Source organism: Cinclus cinclus, chromosome 5, assembly GCF_963662255.1.
Source record: "Cinclus cinclus chromosome 5, bCinCin1.1, whole genome shotgun sequence".
Classification (NCBI taxonomy): domain Eukaryota; kingdom Metazoa; phylum Chordata; class Aves; order Passeriformes; family Cinclidae; genus Cinclus; species Cinclus cinclus.
Genome location: NC_085050.1, coordinates 70,423,906 through 70,429,905, shown reverse-complemented (window position 1 = coordinate 70,429,905; position 6,000 = coordinate 70,423,906).

The window sequence follows — 6,000 nt, the reverse complement described above, 5'->3', positions numbered from 1 at the left end:
CTAGACTTTTGTCTGTCATTCCTATTAAAAATTGCCACCTACACAAATGAGAGCTCAGGGGCAGGCTCTTATAAATAGGGATCCTAGAGATCCTGGCTGACCTTCTGTGCTCTCTGCTAACAGATATTTCTTTGGGTGTTTTTCCATTTCCTATGGAAACTCTTTCTGCTTTTTATTGTGCAGAAAGCGCAGTGCTGGCTGCTCTCTCCGTATATTGTGACCTTATTGCTGTGTCTGTTTCTGCCAGAGTTGCCGTTCCACAACTTTTCTGTTCCACTGGAACCACATGACCACTAGTATTAATTGTGCCAAAAGAAGTAAAGAGTGTCATTTAGGTGCAGAAGCCATTAATTTAGCAGCTGATAAGTTATTCATAGGTTTTGAAAAATATACAATAACGATTCTAAGCTTTCACCATGAATATCATATACCTCATGTACAATCTCAATTCACTTGGAGCAATGCTGGATCAGGAGGAAAGGTGTTTATGATATTTCACTGCTGCTGTCACTTGCAGAGATGCAGTGCACTGTTATAGTGGATCCATGCTGGAGATCCATTCCACACTACCTTTGGCTTATGCTTTTTGCCAAAAAAAAAAAAAAAAATTCCAGTCTTTCAGCAGGAATATGTTGCTGCCTGGAGTTGAGCAACCATAAAACATAATGCCATGAGTCTCATGGAACAATGAGTAAAAGAAAAAGGACAAGTTATTTTGCAGATGTATTTTGGAAACATGCTTTCAAAATGTTTGTCCTTTCAAAGCATTACATTCTAAAATTTTATATCTAGTCATTACTGTTCTGACTTTACAGTATAGGAAGACATCATGCTCCTGTTGTCCTTACTGTAGCAGTGAGCTATTCCCTTAGGAGAAGTCTCAGAATGTGGAAAAGAAACTATTCCTGAAATCAGTGAACTCTATTTTAAACTGGCTAAGCAAGTTGCTCCTGTTTCTCCTCCAACTTAACCCGTAATTCCTGGAAGTATACAGTTCCCAGATATAAATGTAGAAAAGTTAAAATTAAAAACAGGTCGCTTGCCTTTTCTTTTGAGGCTTGTGGAATTGCATACTCTGTGTTTATAATATAGCTGCCATGTAAATATAGAATATAGAGCAAAATACTGCTTAGGCCTTATGCCACGTTTGTGTTTGTGACTTATTTTCTTTGAAGTAATCACTTGTGATTTATGGCAATATTATAATAAACTAGGACAAAATATTGTCTTCTCTAAGGAATATATGCTTTGAAATAGGTGAATGAACCAAGCAGTTAGATAATGCACAAGGTCCACTATCCAAAGTTCTGTGCTGGTTCTTGGAATTATGTTCAGATAAGTGGAGGGCCATTTTCTCAGTACCTCTAGCAATTACTTGTTTTTTCAGAGGAGACAGTGTTCTTTCTTAATCGTTTAGGGGAAAGTCTTCCACAGGGCATATTTGTACTGAATAGCAAAGCTCTCTCAGAGAATCTGGAAGCAGCAAATAAAAAAAAAGAATATTATCCAGAACATGGTGGCTTGTCTGGCAATGCTTTAGCCATCTGCTGAGAGTGTGAGTACTGAGCATCCAGTTTTCATATTTAATCTGCCAGAACATAACTTAATTGTAACTTACTGCTTTCTTCATAGCTTTCAATAATAGAAGGTGCTGAAAACTCTACTAAATTGGGTGCATTTCACATAGATTTCCTGTCTGGTCCTGTCACTGACATGACCTAGATTCATTATTTCATACTCACTCTTATGGCCTTGGGCACAGATTTAAAGCCATAGTCATGGGGACTAATGAGGCATGAAAACATGGGAAAATACCTTTGAAAAATTAACCAAATGGTCCACAAGGTCAATTCTGCTTTATAATTTTTGTAGCTGTTTTGTATTCTATTCTATTCGTTTGGCAGAAATCTTCCATAATCAGGATCATTCCATAATTTTTTAATTGAGGATTATCAGGTATAGGTTATAGAGTTTTTTGTATTAAGTTGAACTATTTTGGCTTTGTATAAAAAGGAACTTTGAATGCTGATCACGCTCAATAGATATTCCCAACAGAATAATAACTGCTCAAAACATCCTAAAGGAAAGACATTTTGCCATGAATATTTCAATAATTTTTTTCAGACCTCCATGAAAATAATACATCTTAATGAAATAAGGGCATAGACTGCTTTTAATATCCTGTGACTGAAACCATGACATATCCCAAATAGGTTTCTGTAATTGTGAAGTTAGGTTGTGCTGAATGTTCCCTGATAGTTGGTCATGAGGGACAAACTCGTAGGTATACGTGCTAGAAGATCCCTTATCAAATCTAGGGCTAATTAGTTAGTTACTGGCCTAAAATGTAAAGAAAAATTATTAAACCAAAAAAAAAATAGAAATAGCTGATATTTCAAGCCTAGTAACAAAGGGGTTTTAGTACAGAATTGAGTCTTTGACTCAAATCCATTCTTAAGAAAGGACATCAAGCTGCTCATATTCCAGTGTTTCGTCATCCCTGTAAAAATTCCAGCTGCTGTTGTTGCTGAAAGTGCAATAAACAATTTGTTGTGTAGCATGTGCAGTGTCCTGCAGCACTCAGAGTTGTGCTGGTCACACTTCCAGTGCATCTTTACCTCATCCCTAAGCTTTGGGAAGTCTGTTGCTAATTCTACAAGAGATCACCCATTGGGCAGGCAATAATTACACAGCACACAGAGACTGAGAGAGATTAACAAATACATATCTACAGAATTATCCCTTTCCTGTTGATGGTGAATGCTTTTTGTTTCTCCCACCACCATCCTTCCACAATGTATTTTTTCAGAGTACACTGAAGGTGGATATGGAAGCAGTGCCATTTAGAGACCATTACAGAGAAAAGCAGGAGCTGTAAGGCTGATTAGAGCTGTTATCTAAATGCCTCCATTACCCAACAGGCATCACATTGGAAAAAAGGCCAGACTAATCCAAGGAAAATAATGTGAGGACAGTACTGTAGGTGTTCAGTACTGTGGGGGTGAGGTTGCACTACACTGTTCCTTGTATCCTCTGGCTCTCTACAGGGCTTTCCAGCACATTCTCAGGTCAGGCAAAACTCCACTGATCCCTCTCTGTTCCGTCACACTTCCCATCAGTGGCCAAAACTGGGGAAATTTAATTAAACCTCTGTAATGTCAGGTGGAAGCTAAGAAAAACCACATGGCATCTTAATATTCTATTAATCTGTTTATCTTTTTCAGGTCTTGTTAAAACTTGTGATCACTCAGACCCATCAACAGCAAAGCCAGACAAACCCCATTAAGGGTGGGGAGGATGAAGTTTGCTTAGGAAAGGCAGGACAATAGGGAGCCAACCATGCTGCTCTTCTCCATCCTCTTCAGTCACTGAGGGGGCACCAGTCACCTGCTCTCAGGACTAGTCCCACTTTTTGGAAACAGAAACAAACACAGAAGAAAAGTCATCATTTGAGCCCCATCTTATCCTTTCCCCCTTCTTACAGCCTAACGAAAAGAAGGAAGGAAGCAGGAAGGAGAAGTAAAAGCAGCAGAGCTGGAGGAGTTAGAGAGGAAAAGGGACTGATGCAAAAGCTATTTCTCTTTAAGAACTTGCTAAGCTCAAGCCTTGGTCCCAAAAGTATCTTCAGCAGCCCTTGATTCATAAAAATCCTGGTATGGTGAATAGTTCTGTTCTTACCTTCCCTGATCTTCAGGGTTTATGACTTCTGTCAATGTTCATCTTTCTGTAAACAGTTCATGTATGTGGCTGTGGCTGTGTGCAGCTTTTGTATGAAAGCAGGGAGGAAACCTGAGGTGCTGGGTCACTTTGTCACCATGTTTAGCCATGTCACTCACCCACTTCAGAGCTAAATACCTTCAGGGTGTAATGACATTGACACTGCATTAGCAGCAAAAATATCGATTCTAATTATTTGTGATTTCTGTCTGCTGTAAAAATAAGCCTCCTTTGGTAGATAATGAAAGTAGTAACAAATCCTTTACCCAAATTTAATTTTATTGCAGAGCTCTGTAGGTTTGTGCTAGTTTAAATATTAAATTTCCACCTCAACAGCTTCTTTACACAGGCCAGGCCAGATGTGCATCTGGTATAAATTAGCATTGCTCTGTGGATGCTGGGAGAGACAGGAAGATTTCTATCAAGCAGTGCTCAGTTCCTGTATGATTAAACATATATTATGTCAATCATTTGGGTATAAAATGCTTTTGAATCAGGATTGCTTTCCTGCCACTCTGCTTGGAAATATTTTCAAATAAATGCAGCAAGATAATGTCAGGGCAGTGAAAGGATGAAATAACTTCAGGCTGTTTATTCAAATAATTTTGACCCAAGCAAGTAGATTTCTCTGAGACTGGTCAAAATGTTTTGTTCCAAACCTTAGATCATGTAATTTTGAATACCAAACTATGCTTGAGATTAGGTTTAGCTATATTCATTTAATACTTCAGTGTTACTAGGTGAAATCACTTGGCCAAAAATTCAATTATTCACACAGTTCTACTTAAGCTACACAAAAACTTGTTTCCTTGACATTAATTTCTCCATCTTTTAAGGATTATCTACTCAGTGGGTATAAATGGACATTTCTCATCTGAGCCCCTGACCCCATAACTATTGCTTCTGATCTGGAGCAGTGGTTTCAATCCACAGCAAATGGAGGAAGTCTTTGTTTAGGCTCAGCTTCAAAAGGATTTTTGTATTGCCCGGGGAGATTACTGTACAAAATGGTACAACCATCCATACAAGATTGAGAGATTTCTTGAGATCTGATTTATAGCAAATTCTGAAGTTTAAAAACTTCTGGTTTCTTAACTTCTGAGAAAAATGTTTTCTTAGAAAACATTTTCTGGATTTCTGAGAAAATGCTGTGGAACATCCCAGTCCACACCTTTCCACTGATTGAACATCAGATGTCTGAGACCCTTCAGAGCACCATTAGCCCTTTTATTTAAGCAATCTCTGGCAATAGTTCAGGTCTAAACTTTTCCCCTGAAATAACTAAATGTAACTTTTCTAAATAAGTATTTTAAACAGACATTATACCACTCTTCTAAAATACTCTTTAAAATGCTGCCTCTCCCTCTTTTGGAGTTCTAGACCTTGATTTAATCTTCTCTTGTTTTTCATTACCGAATACTTACTTCTGCTTCATTTCTTGTTTTTCCAAACGTTCCCGGTGCCATAGCACATTAAGGGTTCCCCTAGCAACACAAAAACACACTTTTCCTCAGAGCTGCATCTTCGTGGTCTACAGCACTTACATTATGACCTTTTAGCTACAGCTTGTTCTGAGTTTAATTAAGGGCATTTTAAAATAATAATGACAAAGTTTAGGGCATTCTTTGATCTGCAGAAGACTGAACAAAGGGGTCAGATCTTGAGCTTTTTGTGCCCGGGTTAGCAATGAAATATTTGCATCCAGAGTTTATGTATACATTAAAATGTAATTGGATCCTAGATTTGAACTTTACATTCAGTTTTGTTAAATGCTGTCTTTATTGGGGCTGGCACTATGCGAATACACAAAAGCTTTAGCTGAGGACTACCAAGTGCAATGAAATCTGTTTATACCATTCTGTATTTATTCTCTGTCACAATATTTCAGCTCTCCTGGAGGTTTACGTTCCATAAGCAGAAGGATGTGTGTATGCACACACTTCACTTTGCTCAGGTTTACCCAAGCCTGACTGCAATGAAACATAAAGAGAATGAGTTGACATTCGAGATCTGTTTCACTTGCTACTAACCCTTTCCAGCAGCACAGCTTGGATGCCTGCACTAAATCCTTCTCAGAACAGTCATCTCTTTCCCCCTAAATGGAAAAAAAAATCCTAAGAAAAATATCTATTTGGAATAATTTGCCTTAATTTATTAAAACCGTGAGACATTTCAAGACATAGTTCTTCTTCGTTATGATAAATTCCTGAACAGTACCTTCTCAAAACATTTTCAGTACATGAAAAAGCTCACAGCTTTGCTCCTTACAGCTTTGCTCGAGTT